This window comes from Xylocopa sonorina, chromosome 16 (genome assembly GCF_050948175.1).
Source record: "Xylocopa sonorina isolate GNS202 chromosome 16, iyXylSono1_principal, whole genome shotgun sequence".
NCBI lineage: Eukaryota > Metazoa > Arthropoda > Insecta > Hymenoptera > Apidae > Xylocopa > Xylocopa sonorina.
In genome coordinates, this window is record NC_135208.1 from 1,569,768 (window position 1) to 1,590,700 (window position 20,933).

The following is a 20,933-nucleotide window of genomic DNA, read 5'->3' on the forward strand; positions in this document are numbered from 1 at the left end:
AAAAAGTGTTTCGTAAGAAAAAAACGACCCTCCTGTTCACTTTTAAGTCCCTTAAGTCTTAATGATGTGTTCCAGATACGATTAAAGTCGTCAGCACGTGTCTTATATTCTTAGATATAAAAAAACCAGGCACTAACACTCGACTCACTAGGAATCTAAAATGACACTTGGGGAAAGGGTATCATCATTTTATAGCACACCGTCGCATTCGTTTCGATAACATCCTGGTTACGTGACATTTATATTTTTAATTTCCTAAGGGGACTGCGGAAAAACGTAAACTCTTAAAATCAGACGAGATGATTTGATTTATGTTGCAGAAGACCTCGTCGTTTACACGATATGCGATATACTTTTTTACAGAAGAAACAGTTACTGTTACTAACGTTTTTCATAGTGAATTATTAAGAAGTACATACGTATAATAACGTCGTAAATCAATAAAATATTCATAAATGGTTGATAACTATACTTTTTCACGCTTGCAAATTAATTTCTTCGTAATATGCGTATAGCAGAATTACGCTTAGTATAACGTTCTTTCTACAATTCTGCGACCTAGCTCACTTGTAAATACAACTTGTACACAAATTACAAATTACATAAAAACGGAATAAAGTAGTTCTACACGTGTAGATATTTACTTTTATGTAAGTTTTATGTAAAGATATTTGATGTTTGATATTATAGATATCTGATTGGGGTTGCTCGCGACGCTATCCGCCAACTTAAATATTTGAAAGCTTGTTCTAACTGCTTGGCACTTCTTAACCATGTGGAAGTGTTCAAACCAGCGATTGATGGTAATGTTCGCCCCTTCGTTACTGTTTGCAAGACAGCTCTCAACTTGATTGCAGTCCACTCCCAGTTCGTGCACGGTTCACGGTTCGACATCTCACTGCATGTACATATTGGATCGAATCTTAACAAGAACACGCGTAAAACTACACGCGATGGCCATTGACAATGTCGAAATTAATTGTGCACATGTTATTTTGAAAAATAGCCTTTTCATCGCGAACACGTAATAAACGAGGCCTTCGTAGACTCCACGTTTTATTGTTCTGTCGGTCGGAACAGTTGTGACAATTTTTTTCGTGCCACGAAGATAAGAAAAAAGTAAATTTGCTAATCTGAGAAACGTTTTCACCATTATTCTCTTCAAAGGGTATTGTGTGACGTTGGTAATAAGATTTCGAAGCTATCGTAAACTTACAATTAATTAATTTCTTAATTCCTAACCTATAAAGGCGAAATCGATTCGTACCAGTTAAAGTGTTTTACATGGAAGGATGTTTGAACATATTTTGAGGACTGAAAAATAAATAAAAATTATCCGATTTAACCAGTGTTGAAACCAATGCCAGTGCGTTCATAAAATGTATCTCCTTATTTTTCCGTTCAGAGAATTATCCAAGCATAAATTTTTTTCGTGCAAATGCTTTTTTTTGCTACAGGACTAATCGTAAACCACCCTATGTAAATTACACTTTGGTTGCTTTTCAGCAATCTTTTAATTCTATCTTCGTTGCAACTTTAACTATATCGATTATTGGATATGCAGAGTCCTTCGTCAGAGATATAATAATACAGGAATGGCATTATGAATTAATTTACGATGTGTAAGTGGTATTCAGTGATAAAATATTATGGTATAATTTGAATAGTGAAATGAAAACATAGGTACATATTTTTAGTTCAGCGTGGAACGAATGAATATTCAGGGAAATCACGAAGCTTGTTATCTTGTATGACAGTTACAACGCGCATAACTTTTCAGTATTTTATACATTGCGTCGCGGAGCAGCGTAAACTTATCCGATTCATTTCAAGGTCTACAATGATCATCGCTTTCCTGTTTATCGTTATTCGATAAGCAATTAATCACCACGGTGATATTTTACAATTTTCACCGTACCTCACCCAGAAATCCTTCGAAATTAATTTTCCTCGGTCGACAAAAATGGGAATCCACAAATAAGGTTTACTCCCGAGATTTTGTTCCCACAGAAAAAAAGGAAGAGAGAGAAATCACTCGTAGAATTTTAACGGATTCACGAGAGACGGAATGCTGTCAGATATCCTCACGAATTTCCACTAAAAATTGGTATTGTCTCGGTCGTGCCGAGAAGTTTAGCGGGAATTGATACATATAATACTCGATCACTGGCTTTCCTTCAAATAAAATGATACATCTTTACACGAGAGTTACACAGCAAAATATGAGAGATTCTTCTCTGAATATAATTTTTCAAGTTTGGAAACTGAACTCTGAAACTGAAAACTGAATTCTTTCTTTCTGATTTGAGTTAATTGCGACAAGAACATTAAATTTTACAAAACTTTACTCTTCGAAATTTATCTGGCTTAGATTTCTCTCGCAGCCGAAATTTGTTTTGTACATTTAGTTTCGCTGCTAATTTAAATTAAAATTAAAATTAAACCTCAAAAGCATACAGTATAAATTCAGTATAAGCAGTATATGCAGTAACAATGCACCCTGGAAGATTCTTATTATTATATAATAAAAGGGCATATTTTACAAGTACGATACCAGATAATATAATACTTTGTCTAGAAAGTAAGTGTCATAATAACCTGTCTATTTCTGGAGAGGACGGTACATAGCTCTTTAACAGACATTTTGCGACCTGGCGTCTCGATATTTCTCCACACATTTTTCTCTAACTCTACCCAACTTATTTTCATCAGTACTTCCTTCATCGATCGACGAATGATTAACTTTTCCTGGTAAACGATTGCAATTTTTTCTGCGCTGTTGTTCAATAATTTTCTATCTTAACCACTTTTAAAGTAAAATGTTAATTGAAATTATTTGTTCCAACTTTTTAAGCATCGTTGTACTGGAAAACGTGATATCTTTTTGGAACTTTTGCACGTGATGTTTATACACTGTGGACTCTGTGAATGTTACGGCCTCGCTAACGATACTAAACTCGTAGTATTTTCTTTTACACGTTAATCAAAGTACAATACCATTAGCTTACAGTGTTTCGAGCACAGTTATATCGTTATGTGATGCCTGTGCAGTGTCGACAATTCAAGCGGCTTTTGGGATAACAAATGAATCAAAATAATTAAAGATCGATGTTTCATGGAAACAATACTTTATTCCTTAAACCTGGAACAGCTTTGGGAATGGCAAGGTTTAATCTTCTTAATAACCATGTAACAACCTTCTTTTTTCTACAACAGGAACTGTCACGGGCGAAACTTTATTGTATGTTTTTCTGACATTAATAATATTTTATTCTCGTTTCGCGTTCGCTGCTTTTTAAAGTAATCGCCGTTTTTACTTATTTTTACGTTGCATAACTACATTGCTTTCGAGTTTCGTGGTTAATTTTTTTTCAGAAATACCTTTCCATTTTTTATCCTTTTATCTTCTTTCTCATATTCTTTTTATTTATATACACGTAGCATTATGTAAAATACGATAAGTACGCGATAACAACTGCGCAACTGATTGACAGTGGATTAAACTGTTCCGTGGTTTCCTTTAATAATAATATTTATAGGTTACGTTTTGGTGAAGACAGTATCGTTGACTATGTATCGATATTGGTAACAGGATGAAATAAGTAGTGTGTTCACATGGATGCTTGATGCAAAGCAAAGTGAGTTTATTAATTATTTTATTATTTATTTAAATTAATAGATAGTTAAAGAAACCTTATTTCATGCTATTATTAAATGCTCAACTATTTGTACTGAATCAAAGAGAATTGTCATATCCAAAAACTAGCGAAAACTGACTGAGGAAGAATATTACTCTTTCAAATCCTCCAATAGGAAGGAAAAACACACCGTTGTTGCAAGTGATGAATATTCATCCTTTTGACATTGTCAGCCGATTCTTCTTCTTTATACTACGTCATCTTTCGTTGATCTATCTTTCGACTTTCCTTTGGCATATGAACGTCGGATATACGGCGAGTGCCAATACGAAAAGAAGTGCTGTCGAAAGCCCATGGGTTGTACCAGAGCGTGTTTCATCAAGAAAAAAGATGTTCTTCATTTTTTAATCTTTTTTTATTTCAATACTAAATATAGGGGTAGCTGGTACTATAAAATTGATCATAATCGGGACAACAACTTGTACCGGATTATGCGATGTGTGCAAGAGTGCGCGTGCAGATAACGTCGAAAAGAAGTAATCTAATGGGGGCTGCGTCGTCAATGATGCTCAAGATTTCCATGTGAATTGCACCAGGATTCATTTAATTCCATTCCGCAAAATTTTCGAGTCGTGTCTTATGTTAAATTTGTTCAAAATGAAAATGGAACTAATACGGCCCAACTTAAAATAAGTTTTATGGAAAATGGCACGCCATCCAAATACACGTACTTTTTTCTAGCATATGGATGAAATCAACGGTATCGCCGTTACGATCCGCACATATACGAGAAAAACGCGAATAGCGAAAAGTCAGGAATATTCAGGCATTCGAGACGAGACACGACGCTACGTCACACACACAAAATAAAGTCGTTTCGAGAAATCGAGAAATCGCGAAACGAAGACAGTATATAAATAGACGGCTCAGCCATGCATTCATTCAGTCAGTCTCGTTCGCATTCAGTTACAACTGGCTAAATACCGGGATACCGGTTTTAATACCGGTATTTGGAATTTAAAAAAAATAAAGAAAACGCAGGTTTTTCTTTGTTTTATTCGTCAGCCTTATTAGAAAGAGTAAATATCACAAAAAGTTATTTGCAACTTATAAATTATATCAGTATATAAAGAATCACAAAAAAGTAAAGGATCATTTTATTTCTTTAAGTCACAAAAAAGTATAAATGTCATTATTCAGTCGGTGCTACTATTACAAATTTTTAAAATGTGATCTTAAAAAACATAATGCATCAATTTTATTGTCATTAAGTCTGGAACGTGTGCAAAAATTGCCAGCAAAAATTGTTGGAAACGCTCTTTCGGCTTCTACGATAGTTGACCGTATTGTTAGCAATGAACGATTTACTTTTTCCAAGTACTCTAAATCCCTCATCTTTAAATAAGTCGATTTCTCGTCGCATGGTTTTTGATATTTTCGATTTCTGAATTGTATTTTGATTTACTGATATCTTTCTAGTTATCGCCAATTCTAATTTTTCTTCAAGAGACAATTCCTTTTCACCATCTACATTAATGTCATCATCATCTTCGATAACTGTACCAAATTCTTCTGAATATGGATTGGTATGTGAATCAAAAATTTAAAAAAAAATTATTAAAAACTTGATTAAATTTGAATCGGTTAGTCTCTTCTTTTCTTTTTCATTTTCATTTTTAAAATCATTATAATTATGATTTTTCAATGTAATATATAATTCTTCAGATAGTGATGTATGCTATTCTTTTAGTGACTGCAACATGAAATTTATTGTCGCATTAGCTGTTAATAAATTAGAATCTCTCTGACATAATACCTTCACAGCCAGTTTCATTGAAAGTAGATCTGATACAGTTCTAGATATTAAGTCGAATTCACTATCAGAAAAATTAATTTGCAGGTTTAAGACGATAATTGCTTTTTGGATTGGATTTTTCAGCTTCAAAAATCGTTCTATCATTAGGAGTAAACTGCTCTAACGTATTTTAGAATCCAATATTAACATATATTCTGTTTTATTTTCAGTTAGTATATATTTCTGTAATAAGGCATTTTTTTAATTACAGAAGGAATTTAGGAATTCTATTAATTACAGAAAGCAATTCTCTACGACTTAATATTTCATCCCCATTAGCAATATCTTCTTCAACAATGGCATTATCAGTATCATTCTCACTCTCTTCAAAGTCGAAATCAGAAGTTTCTATATCCACAGTATTTGGGTTCTTTTGTTCTTTATTTCTTCGACATAAAACGTCTATTACTCCTAATTGAATTTCATGAGCATAGCACAATTGCTGATTTGCACCAATCAACTTTCCAGCCTTTTTCATAACAGTTGCTCCATCTGTCATTATGGATACAATATCTTCTTTCAGGGATAATCCATGTTTTTCTAATTTAGATTTAAACTGTAAATGTAAGGCTACATTTAAAATGTAAGGCTAAATTTTTCAACATTTTCTTTTAATTGTATCAACTCGTGTTTCAAAGAATTGCGAACACTGTAACTGTAGTTTATAACCGTTTCTCTTATAGTATTGAACGAAGTTGGTAGATTTTTAAAATCTCTGGCGGACAGTGATTTTCTTAATTCAGTAGAAGTGCAAAACACTCGAAACGGCAGACCATCCAATGCTGTCATTTTACTTATAATTTCATTTTCTAGTAAATACTTTCATTATTGAAAAAGTAAATAATTCAATTTTCTAGTAAACACTGAAAAACCGGTATTTAAACCTGTGAATTCAGGCAGAGATTGAATTAAGTCGAAACAAAGTGTGTCGATGTACCGTGCTGTTGGTAATCTGTTAAATATAATCAATATCGACAAATATAAAATACTTCAAATATTCTATAGCTCTGAGATATTCTACAATTATTGCTACATCTGTCTACTACGTATCCTTTTTCCTTGTAACGCACGGAAACGGAACTGTTACCCTGCTTTGCCATATCTGCGAAACACGGATTCGAGTAGAGAGAAGTATATTAGTTGTTAATGATCTAAAAGTATATGTATGTGTATATATATCCGTAACTTTGCGCGTCGTGTTCGAAAAACAGGTAGGAAGCGCTATTTCTATAATATGCCGTGCAAAAATTGAAAGAAATTAAAAGATTGGTGCGGTGGGTTCAAGTAGAAAACACTTGCGCATATTTTCCACCAGCTGGCATGAAGAGGCCAAGATATTGACATCGTAAATAGGGATGTAAACACTCGTGGGACTAAGCAAACGAAATTCTTATTGTCAACGTCAGAGCACTGCAGTCGGGTTTATTTCCACCATGGAGTTAGTTATGCATTTCAACCACACTTTCGTGTCGTGAAAAAGTTTTCGAAAAAGAAACAGAATATGGATTCTTGTATTATATTAATACAATTCTTTTCTACAATAAGTGTGTGTATGACTGAGATATCTCTTGGACATTGAAGTCAGTGTTTTATAAAACGTTCCGTTATGAATTTTATAGGTTCGTCAAACATCTACATCCGATTCGAGACAACTGATCATTTTGGACAGCTTGCAAGAATTTTTGCAAAGACGTAGCTGAGGTTCTTTACACATGGTTTGCATTACCTATTATTCGTATCTCTTCTATAAAATGTTGGCCAACTTTCAGAATAACATTCGGGAAATTTTTTCAAATACAACTAGCTTTGTGTCAAAAATGCGTGCATTGATACTTGATAAAACCCTAGACCAAGAACGCATTAATCTATAAGCCGTTGTGTTTATGTACCAATGCTTCGTCATTTTTACATCGCAGCCAATATAATTCTTAACCATGTGTTCTTGAGAATTTTATTGAAAGACAAGCAATTTCAGCGTGACAGAAATTAACGCGCGTCTATATAAAATATATATGTAATCGAAATGCTACGTTCGTGACGATAGATTTGTTTGCTATAATAGAATGCTAAAACTCCTTTTATTATATTTAAACCCATTTAGGTAGTTTCTTTTAAGGTTGATTAACTTTTTAACTTTAACTAGGAACGACAAGAACTTCAGAGCAATGCTATAAAAAGATTCTAACTCGTTGCCGTGCCCGAGAAAATATATTTTCCGTTTCCATCGGAACGTTGACCACCCTAAGTGAAAAATATTGAAACGTTCAACCCTATGCGATTGAATAAGTGACAAATATTTACACGTCGTTCTTCTCTCGACTTACTTTCTTGTTTTAGGTGTATTAATTGGTTCACTTGAAAGTATATTTTCCAATTAAGTAGAAGACTATTGGGGTGAACACGACTGCGAATGGAAATGTTTGCGGAAGTTTTCGTATGAGGCTGAAGGGGTTTATAACACCGGCTATCATGTTCTCTTGTAATTTGATGGTTTCAGTATGGAATATACGGAATAATTACACGAGTATCTACATTTCGTATTTTACTACGTACGATCGTTATTTGGGATAACTAAAAGAATCGCGTATACTGTGTTGATACTGTTTCTCTTGGGTGACACGAGATGACGCCATAAATGTTCGTACTGTGGCAGTTGGTTGAGATGAGAGAGATTGTTCAAATCACAACTACCACGTGTATTTCGCTTACAGACTGTTCCATATTTACTTGAGCAGTATTTAACAACACTTTAAAATTAAATGTAAAATGAACAAATAACTTTAAAATAGAATTATTTTTCTATAACCATTAATACTATATTTAATTATTACATATCTTTATTTTTTGTAATTTTATATAAATTGATATACTTATATGCAGATATCATGTTTAACTACTGTACACTTTTATTCAACTATTTAACAGATCAAGCTTTGTTTGGTATACTCTCCTTCCAAAGTCAGATTAAAAGGCCACTCGAACCATTCGTTTGGCTTGAAAAACACCCACTAGTTGATCAATTACTATAATTAAGAAAAAACCTGTAAAAACGAGTTTGCCCAAAGATGAAACCTCGACGGATCGATTTACCAACCCAAAATCCCCCTTAACACGTCAGTTCAAAAAAAGTGACAAGAGTTATCTTATCTGATCTCGAACTATTATTCCAAAGTCGATGAGAACTACCTCAAGACGAGAATCACACGGTTATGATCGAACAATGGATCCGTTCGATTGACTCACCGAAAAAAGTCGCCATTGACACATCCGATGTTCCATTTCATCGCGAAGTATGTCTTCCTGCTGTTCCGTTACTCAATCTTTCGACTTCCTCTTCGACAAACTTTCCCACACCTACTAAAAATGATGCTAGCGATGCTAGTGATTTGTCTGCAAATCGCGAGGATGAATCATCGAAGAAACATTTATCTGTTAAGCGTGGTCGCATGTTGAAGGCGGTGCCGTCTACGTCGAGAGGTGATAACAACGAGCTCAGCGAATTCTTTTGAGCACAGATTCAATTTCTAACAAATCTCAATAAGAAAATCGAACCCTTTCACGCTGAGATTCGACTTTTAAGAGATCTCAACAAGAAACTCGTTATCAGCAACAACGATTACAAGTCTATAATTTCAGCGTTAAGAACTGAAAATAACAGATTGAGACGTGAAATAAGCAGATATAGCTCGGATGAAATGGATTTTAGTGTTGCCGACTGATAATCATACCGTGCCTTCTACACCAGAGTATGATATTCCTGCTACGCTTAGGTCGACGAGAACGGAAGTCTTGAATTACCAACGCTTAATCCATGCGATGTTCTACAATGATAAATCAAACTTAGTATTAGAAATAGATTTTTGAATCAGTATTAGAAATATATTCTTTTATCAAAAGATACATAGGCCTCATGAATAATAAATATTATATGTGCCCATAATTATGAAAGTGGTCTAAGTCAAAATTAAAAAAAAAAATGAGTTTATCAGTTTTTTCACAGCACATTATTTTAAACGAAATTTTATTCAATGTAACTTTTACGATATCGTCAAAAATGAACCATTAGATGGTGGTTGTAATTTCAACATTATATAGAATTCATTTAGCCTTAATTACGAAAGTGGTCTAAATAAAAAATTTAAAGAAATTATATAAACATAACTTGAAAATGGCGCGTGGCCCTCTTTGACGCGTTTCTGAACTACATAATAAACCGATAAATAACTTGGAATAAAATAATAATAATAATAATAATAATAAAACTTGAAGAACCTTATAAAATGTTTTATAAAATTTCTTTAGATGATTCTGAATTCCACGTTTTGGATCTTTCACCTAAAAGAGGAAGACCAAAAATAAACGGAAATATTAAGCTACTTCCATTATACACCACCACTAGACCAGTAACAAAAGAAAAACATAAAGATATTATGTGTCTACTACCATACATCCCTTCAGTTTTTTCAAGAACATTTTAAGAATCTTAAAAACTCGTATTGGTAAAAATGGATTACCTTTCTAAAATAATTAATAGATGTTCATGAATTATTTCATTAAAGTTATTGTTTCATATAATAAAACTCATAATTCTTTATTGCTTTAAATCATTTATAGGGCATTCAGTTAATTTTGAAGATGGTCCAAGTCAATTCAAAATTTAAAAACAACATTTTCGTATGAAATTCACACAAAATTTCATATTCATAATAAATTTCCATTAATCGAGACCAATAAAATTCTAAATAAAACGGACGCATTATGTAAAGATATTTTTTAATTTATTCAAATGTAATTCATTAAATATCTCGAAAGAAGAAATATATGCCTTAGACCACTTTTATAATTATGGGCACATATATTTGTGTCTAAAAAACAACATATATATCCTTAGTTCTTAGTCCAGTGCAGATGAAAATCTTTCTTTAGCACCGAACGTGTGAATGTCAGTCGAAGCTTTTTATTAAAATATTTATAAAGTTTTAAAAAAAAAATATAGAATATTATACAGTTTTTTATTAAATATTTTTCTATCCATTTATCTTATCATTATCGTTTAGTCATATCTCCTATTTTTTGCTAGCCTCAAGTGGAAGGCAAGGTCCGATCCGTGATTCCATGTTTTCCTCGTTTCGATCCAGCCAGTAGTAACGTACTGCGAACCCTTTGAATATTTAATAAAAACTAGAAAGAAATTAATAATTGCTCTTAGATCTGATGGGGCTTCTGTGCAAGCTTCACTTTTTGTGCAAGCTTTGTATGTTAACAGTAGTATAAAAAACTTATCAATAACATGTTAAGCATGGGTGTGGAGCAAATTTTTTTGGTAGTATTTTATTTGCAAATAATATTTTACATAGTTTTCAACATTTATGCATGTATTTCATTTTGTTTATACCTCGCTGTCTATAAACTAAATTTGTGGTTTAATAACTCTATAAACAATGTCCCAATTAATAACGAGTATGCGAAATGCATTGGGATTTATGAATAATTTTTGTAAATGTATAATCTTTCACTGTTAGAGATTGTAAACAAAGTACTGTTCTCTTGCTCAAAATCTCCCTTCTTCATCATTTGTTGGCGACAATAAAAAGAACTTGTATAGCTCTAAATACGGAATACTTATTTTATTCTGCTCTCTTAGCTAAACTCTGTTTTCTCTTCACCAAAAGGTTATTTCTAATATCTCTAAAAGGTGATAGAAAGTACGAAAAGGCGATAATATTTACGGTTTGGTAGTTTTAAACTTATTTGGGTGTTGCTGTCCCCCTCAACCTACGCTAACCTAATCTTTTTTTTTCTTATACCCTCCACTATCAGGTATCCACTAGCAGGCGCCATAACATCAGCCAACATGATTTCATTCAGCATCTCCAGGGCGTTAGTATAAAGATTAATTCGATTATAGTACGCAAATCTAGGATTATCATCTGTTGGTTTTCGTTGGAAACCAAGTACAAAAATTCATCTCTTATCCACGTGTGAGAAGAGATGGCATTTTTTTACAGATATATCTGTTTCTAAAGTTTATTTATACCAAAGGCGATAAGGAGAGAATGCAAGAGGAAGGTTACTTCCAGTGCGTGGAAATAAAGATTATTATAGAAAATAAATCGCTATTAGTTATTTATAAAACCCATTTCCAACATTATCCCTACTGTCATCCTTTTCTTACTTTTTAACAATTTTCTTCTTCCTCTCTTTTTTTCCCTTTCCCTATTTTATTCCTTCTTAATATTTATTACTTTTTAATGTTTATAATTTTAACTTTAGCCTTATGTATATACAGGGTGATCCGTAACTGGTGGTACAACCACAGTATACAGTAGTGCAACTGGCACGATTTTGTTACAAAATTTAATGCGCATGCGCGAAACAAGGCTCCGAATCGGAGTGCTATCTGAACTTCTGCCTCACTTGCTCTTTAGACTTTCTTTCTCTCTCTTTCTTAGCAAACAAAAAGACGATTGAATATCTAAACAAACCTGAAGCTGAATTTGGAGGGAATTCAATATCTGTTGAAAGCTGCTTGAAAGCGTTGATGCACGTTCGAGCTATTTCGAAGATTTTAGGAGAAAAAGGAAAGAAAGCGAAAAAGAATCAATTTAAAATAATTGTTAATTTCTAAAAGTATTTTGATATATAATTTAAGGGAATTGTTCATTTACATAAATATTTTATATTATATATTCTCTTTGGAAGCACTTTGATCTTAGCTTTGTTTCAGATGTTGCTGCATTAATTTAATAATTACAAAATGGACATAAGAAAGAAGTGAAATTGTGCAATACTGGGATGCTTAAAACAATTCAACGTGAAGCGACATTATTTTAAATTTCCAAAGGAACAGGACAGGTATAACATGTCTTATAATATGCCTTATGATTTTTTCATGCCATGCTTCTTTTGAGTAGTATAATATAAATTAATATGTTATTGATAAAACTAATACAATTTTATATTACAGATGGTTGAAATGGGTAGACGCATGTAGAAGATATGATCTAAAGGACTATCTAAAGGTCCACAATATTCCTCTAGCAATATTGGTCCGTGCCATTTACATATTGAGGAAAAATTATTCAGAATTAATAAAGTTAGAGCTAGCCTTCATCCAGATGCTGTTCCAACACTATTATTGGCACGTGATACTAAACAACGGTAAGTTTAATAATAATTGTTAGTTTGACATAATTTCATTTAATGATTAAATTTTTTTGACACAATTTAATTTAATAAATAAATTCTTTTCAGAGATAATACAAATGTAATTACAGAACAAAATGTAGCTACAGAAAAAGAAGAACTATCTAGGTATGCGAAATTGTATTTCATATTTTTTTGTTATAATTTTATATACAATTTTATAGTTCTATAATATATATCTCTTTTGTTGTAGTAATACATATGCAGAAGAGGCTGTAAAAGTTGAAGAGAATAGGTAACATATACTAATAGAATAATTAAAATTATATTTTACATTGTTTTGTAATTTTCTATAATACATATTTTTTGTTGTAGTATTACATATGCAGAAGGGGCTATAAGAATTGAAGAATTTTTCATTATATTTTCTCTTGTTTATCTTGTATAATATTTATGTTCTTACATTTTTATAGTCACAGTAACATGCGTATTTTATATTTTTTCGATTTTTGCTTTCTTTCCTTGTTTTTCAGTGTATTAGAAATAATACATTTATTGTTTTTATTAAATTTTGATTAACTAAACGTAAAAATAAGTTGGGCAGATAGAGAGTAAAAAAATGCAAGTGAGATTGTAAGAGAGATTGTGTGAGATTAAAAAAATACAGGTGCCACTGCGATTTGGATTCTTCTGTCGCGCATGCGCACTTAATTTTATGGTACACCGACATCAAAGGTGCCGACAGAGAGTTTCGCTACTGTATACTGTGCTAGCACACTGCTTAAGAGTTACACGCGGTGTCATTGGCGCTACAATCGCTGGTTGTCTGAGAAGGACTTCCACAGCATTTATAGGAAAAATGCTGTAAATTTTGAAAAAAAAAAGAAAATTGTAATGAGTGGGATAATAAACAAACATATCGTACCTGTTTTTCAAAGGCGAAGAAGATATTCTATTTTATTAGCAGGCAGAAAAATAGAATACAAAGCGTAGCAGCAGCAACTAACCTCTGCACTGCAGGGCACGTGGCCTGGAGTGTAGAAAAAGAAACCATGGTGATTTCCCCAGAGGAAACAGCATGGACCGTGGTTACAAACCGAAAAAATGGCAATTCCAAGCAAGAAGGAACCCTGAAGAGAAGAATGAGCATCGAATCGCAGAGCTTGGAATACGATCAAAAAACTGGAAAAAGAAGGCCAATGGAGGAGAAGCAATCTAAGCAGATTGCAAACACTGCAGACCTCCAATTGTATCCAGCAAGTCATACCGGACCAGCATATGTGGCAATTAAGTGCCAAAACACAATTCAGAAATCATTTTTTGTTGGTCATGGCAAAAATTATAAGCGAAGCTAAATGTGGAGCAGAAGAATTGATACCCTCCAGCAAAAATCTTGCAGAAGTAAAATTTAAAACCGGAGAAAAACAAACGAGTTCTTCCAGAAATACATCCTGGGGAAGAACAATATACAGGCATTTATACCGAACTATCGAAAAGGAAGAAAAGGCATCATCAAGGGCTATGACACCAAATACTCTCTGGAAGATATTATAAGATTCGCAGAATCTCCATGTCCGATTAAGTTTGCCAGAAGGTTAAACAGAAAGATCCTGAACCACGAGAATGGCAAACCTGAATGGGTTCCAAGCAACTCGGTAGTTCCTAGTTTCGAAGGAATGACCCTATCAAATTCTATTAAAATTTATAGACTATACAACTTCAGATTTGAAGCATATATTGAACCTATAAGGATATGCTTCAACTGCTACAAATTTGAACATATAGCCAAAAGCTGTAGAAGTCCAAAAATTTGTAGGAAATGTGAAAATAGCAGCAATAGATCTCAGCAATAGATCAAACCTGGTAGAAGGACAAATAAGAAAATACATGAGCAAACATGGGGACGATCCTATTAATATTCCAAGACGCAACACAAAAAAAAGTCCTGACAATGGTCTGCTGGGACAAGCTAAGACCTTTGGTAGAAGAATTGGAGTGTCATCTCAAGCTACCAGTTTGCGAAGCAGAATACGTAATTCCACTTACACCAACGATAATAGTGAACACGGAAATAGGAAGAAACATGCAAAATTCAATGGCACCGAATCTCGAATTCAGCAATATCATCATATATATACAGACAGTTCAAAAAGCGAGCAGGCAATCTCTACTGGAGCAGCTTGCATCTGCCCTCAACTGAATACACACAAGCAGAAATAACAGCCATCATAATGGCCATCAATCTAGCAATCCAGAACCGGACACAACATTATATAATCTGGACAGACTCATTCAGTACAGTAGAGGCTCTCAATAACAATGACTCTCAGACAAACTCTGACCATAGAATAATTAGAATCAAAACGCTTATCCACAAATACCACGGGCTCAGAAATATAGGCTCTATACAAATATATTGGCTACCATCCCACCTAGGCATTGAGGGTAACGAAATGGCAGACAGTGCAGCGAGAGAGGCAACAAGGCAGCATCCAGATCAACATAACAAAATAAACCACTCAGATCTATATCCACAACTTCAAACAAAAATGTGGCAAGACTCAGTAAACACCTTGGTCTAAGGAATCGACAACCAAAGGAAAGAAATGCTTCCAAAAATGCTATGAGACTCGAAGAATGCCCTGGTTCCATGGTATACATCTCCCAATACAACATATAACCTGGATATCTAGGTATCGGACTAATCATTATAACTTTGCAGGATCCCTTAGTAGAGTAGAAATTATAAAAAATAGTAAATGCTCCTGCGACCACCCAAAAGAGGATCTAAATCATGTGCTATGGCAATGTCCGTTATACCAAAAAGAGCGAAAATCATGATGGAAAAACTAGAAAGAAAAGGTTTCAAAGGAGTAAACAGGGTAGAGCCATTAATACTAGCAGAAAACATACTAACACTTAACATCATCACAGACTTCGTAAAGAAAAACACCTTGAAAATATAAAATACAACCACAAAACACAGACACATAGTCATAAAAGTACGCATCCACCAGAAATAGGAGATGATAACAAGATTAAACAATGTATATGTAAGATAGATAAGATTAAGTAAGATAGTAACATAAGTTAATCCCTTCATAAGACTGAAACTCCAAAGAACGAGAGTAGGTGATAAGGACACACACGAACAGTACAAACACACTTATACTCTAGGAAATTAAAAATACCAAAAGTACAAAAAACTAACTAAAAATAAGTAGAGTAAGTGCAAGTGATAAGTCTGAATATAGAAATAGGAAATAATGTAAGCTTAAAGGTGCCCCCAAGTAGAAAGTAAAAAAGGCCATAGGGACCAAAATGTATGGTTTTTCTTTAATAAAAAGAAAAAAAAAGGAAAAACCCTAGCGCAGAGAAGTTCGCAAACTATACTAATGAATCTACGAACGAACACACTTTTGTAACCAATAATGAAAACGTAGACTCGACCACTCTGATCCTTTAGATTTTATTCGATCCTATTCTGAAAGCGAAGACGATGAGGAAGTTGATTGGAGTGAGATACACTATTTAATATCATCTGCGAAATGTAGGCCACTTTTAACGCTTTTTGTTAACTTTGGAGCAGTATGTAATAGCAGTATCTTTATCGATATCTCTTTTGCTATTGCAAACATTATTCATGGCATTGATTAACACATTCAAGGCCAATTACAAGACATCTCGTAGCAAGCATATTTACCAAAACTGCCTGCTACGAAATATCTCATAGTGTGAACTGCAATTTTAATAATTGATACAGTGACGCCAGCTACGAGCAATCTCGCAGTGTTTCATTTTTTATCTTTTTAATGAAAATTACTGTAAATGCCATTGCAATATTATATCTGTATCTTAATATTATTATATTTAACCACCATTGTAATTAATCCACCAAACACTTACACAACGTGTCGATGCTCCATTCTTGAATCTGCAAGATCTAACAATATCGCGTACCAGATTTAACGATTTCTGTGTAGCTAATCGATTACAAGATTAAATATCGTACTTCGATGCTAAGGGTTCCAATGTTCTATTCAAATTCTTGAATGTTCGCATTGTAGGACACCAGTGTTGTAGTTTCTAATTACAATCCTTCTTTTTTTGGATTAGATAGATAGATGTGATTCAAGGTCTGTGGTTTGAAAAGTGGCTCTCACAGTCTGTTCCATATTTACTTGACCAGTATTTAATAACACTTTGAAGTTAAATTTAAAACAAACAAATAACCTTAAAATAGAATTATTTTTCTATAATCATCAATACTTATATGCAGATATCATGTTTAACTACTGTACACTTTTATTCAACTATTTAACAGATTAAGTTTAGCTTGGTGTACTCTCTTTTTAAAGTCAGATTAAAAGGCCACTCGAATCATTCGTTTGGCCTGAAAAACACCCATTTGTTGATCAATTACTATAATTAAGAAAAAATCTGTTAAAACAAGTTTGTCCAAAGATGAAAAAAAGTCATTCGAACCGTTTTCTTGCTCAGAAAAGATAAATGTGAGCGAGTGTGTGTGGAAATGAATGGCAAACGTAAAAGACAGAAACACGAGTGAGTTGATAAGCGAGTGTGAGAAATGAATGTAAGTTCATTAGAAGTAGAGAAGATTAGATTAATTCGAAATAGAAAAGATTAGATTACTTCGTTTTAAATTACAGCTCCTATATTTATAAGCATAATTTTTGCTCGTATGGTAATATTAGATAAGACGAAATAATAATCATGTGGAGTGGCATTCAACAGGGTGGGGAAGATTGTGACCTTTTGCAGCTCGCTGGTTATCTAATCACGCTAGTATAAAGAAAGACTTTTTAATAGGAGCATGAAATTCCTGAACGTCGAATCGACCAGTAATTTCTTTGTGTGAATACCATTTTCGTTCATTAAGCTTCCTTATTCCGCTTTTTTTGTTTATAGAGTAATTAGGGGTCCTTTAAACCACTGGTCATTCATCCGAGTTCAAAATCTCTTAAAAGTGCTAAGAAGTGAGCCGTTTATTTTGAAAGTGACCTAACTCCATTTTTCAACTTTTTGACGGTTACCATGGTTACGTGTACAACTTTATGTTATATATCAGTGAAGCATTTCAGGTTGCTTATATTCAAAGCAAATACAATAAATTTTTCACACATAAGTTTTCGGAGTTAATTAGATAACTGAGCCGTGTAGTTTGAAAGTGGCCCAACTCCATTTATACGTCTTACTTCAACATATTTACTATTGATAATGTCGGAAAGCAGTGACGAAGGTAATTCCAATTAATAATTTTATTGTAAATGAAATGAGACAGGAAGATTTTGTATCGACAAAATTATTAGAAGACGCAATTTTTAAAAGGGTAAAGAATTCTGATGGAGAATCAGTAAACTGGCTAAGAATATGTTGGATGCGTTTTGTCAGAAATGAACCATAGAAAATTTTCTATAAGACATCGATGAATGAGAATGAAAATTTCAAAGTCCTGAATTTATTACCACGTCGGGGTAGACCAAGAAAGTTCGCAAATATTGTATCGACACCATTGTATAAAAATATTAGACAAATTACAACAGCAAAATTTAAGGACATAATTGACCTATTACGATACATACCACCAGAACATCCTGATTTTTTCAAATCCCTTTCACACGCACAAAATGTAGACGAATAGTAAATTGTTTTGTAATAAATTTATGTTTGTAATTTTCTGTGTTCTGTAATAAATTAAAAAATGTTTTGAATCGCATAAATTATGTTTCCGAAGTGTTTTCAACATATATAAAATAAATTCAGTAATGTTTTTTTTTCAATTTGAAACATCTTAAATTATGTTGAATGGACTTGGGCACCTTCAAATTTTATAATGAATCTGGCTGTTAATTTGAAAGTGGCCCAACTCCATTGTTGATAAGAAAACGCACGTTATTTACTTAATAATTGCCACTATTTTAACAGGAACTTTAAATTTAACATCTTTAGATACGCTTAAGCAGTATAAATCATTAGTATCCTATACGTATATTTTTGAATTCATTGAAACGCAAAACTTTAAATATCTCGATTTGAAGATAAATGGAGTTAGGCCACTTTCAAAATAAGCGGCTCAAGTTTCGAGTTTTGTGTTTAATGCAGTTCAGTGGATCGCGTTCTGGCGATTGCCAATGAAACGATAACTTTTCATGTGGGCCGTTTATTTTGTAAATGTTGTAAGTCCTTTTTTAAACAAAAAATGAGATATGATGTAATTTATGCTTTATTTAGTGTAAACTTTTTGTTTATAACTAGTTAGTATTTAATATCTTAAAAAATGTCAATTCTTTGTTGTATCACGATGCCAAGCCTATTAGATTCGAAAAATATAAGGATATACAGCAGCTTATATGTCTCATGTGCATCATGAATATTTCAAAACATTGCCACACGAAGAGCGTAATAAATAATTAATAATACCAATAACTAATAAAAAATTCTTCTTATCTTTCATAATAAAAAATGCTAATCTTATTTTAATTCTTGTTATTATTTATAAACAAAGTTGGATTAATATGAGATATTTTAACTGATATTTGTTATTTGAAAATTGAAATTAAATGATATTTACAATTGACTAATTATGAAAGTGATGTGAGTCCATTTTCAGCCTGGAAATTGTCAATTATTTTAGTTAAATTCGCATAAAAGAAATTTATATAATCAAATTACATATTGATAAATTAGTACAAACATTCCCAGACTTCAGTTAATTAACCTGTATCTTTTAATTGTCAGATCTGCTAACATTCAATTTTCTCGAAGCAAAAGAAAATGGACTTGCACTACTTTCAAAATAAACTGTTCAATTATTTTGAGACCATGGAATTTCTGGTTTTCGGTATTAAAATTTCACTTCTCTGCTTATTATGCGAGAAAACCCTTTGGTTGATCTATATTTTCGTTGCTGAATTGTCCCTTAATGTTATCTCTAACTACGGTGGAGCAAATTTTTTTGGTAGTATTTTATTTGCAAATAATATTTTACATAGTTTCGAACATTTACGCATGTATTTCATTTTTATTATATCTCGCTGTCTATAAACTAAAATTGATTTTTAATAACTTTATAAACAATTACTCAATTAATAACGAGTATGCGAAATCCACTGGGATTTATGAATAATTTTTGTAAATGTATAATCTTCCACTGTTAGAGATTGTAAACAAAGTACTGTTCTCTTGTTCAAAATCTCCCTTCTTCATCATTTGTTGGCGACAACAAAAAAAACTTGTATAGTTCTAAATACAGAACACTTATTTTATTCTGCTCTCTTAGCTAAACTCGGTTTTCTCTTCACCAAAAGGTTATTTCTAATATCTCAGTTACAACATAGTATTTAATATACGTACAATGTTATAGTAAATGTATTAGTAAACTAAAAGTATCGCGATGGTCATTGTTTATTGTGTTGAATAACAAAGCAATCACGTGCAGTTTTGCATGTTCAAATTTATTTTAATAAATGTAAAAATTTTACAGGATACGAAACTAAAGCTACATTATTTCATTACGACGTTTCCATCATGCCAAGCGACATGATATTCAGCATTTGAGATCATTTCTTAGATCACGTTATGTTACGCATATATTTCATAAATATCGCGTTAAGGAGTATCGTAGCAACAGAAAAAAGTTTGTATTCTGTTTATAACAGTTATTTTGGGAATAGTAACTGGCGTTCTCAGTAACTCGCACGGCTCGTTGCCGTTGCTTGTTCCAAACAATGAATCATCGCACGAAGAAATATTATTTATCAGCGGAAGCCTTCGTCCGGTGTTAGTCAAGGCCGATTATGCTTCGATGATGACAAAAAATAGGAGTATTATATAGACTGATAAACACATAAAGACATTTTAAACTTAGAAATACATTTATTAAAACCGAGAGAATTAGTTAGAACTCGATACGTGGGATATTAAAACGAGCTATAATTGTATTATTACAATTCAGAAAAGTTCCAAATTTCCCATTCATAGATTCGGTTAGTCAAATGAGCGGTTCGAGCATATAAAATGATCCGTTCAGCATGGGCACTAAATTGAAATTGCTTTTTCTAAACGAATACATATGAAGAGAAATACTTCAAGTTACTCGAGTTTGTCTTCGTTTTGCTTGTGCATCTTAATCTCGCGTTTGGCGAGCGATTTGAAAGGAATTTGTCACATAAAGACCGATAACAAAATTTTCAATATAAATTTCGAATCCGCTTTTAGCGTTTTATCGCGTAAACGTTCGCCACTAACTGCTGCAGAAAAAGACCGTACGTTTT

At 32.8% G+C, this 20,933-nt stretch overlaps 1 protein-coding gene across 1 annotated transcript in view; it reads right to left on the reverse strand.

Annotated features, from left to right (window-relative positions):
• LOC143430926 (DDB1- and CUL4-associated factor 8) overlaps window positions 1–20,933 on the reverse strand; it is a 118,678-nt gene that overhangs the window by 28,227 nt on the left and 69,518 nt on the right. The window lies entirely within an intron of this gene.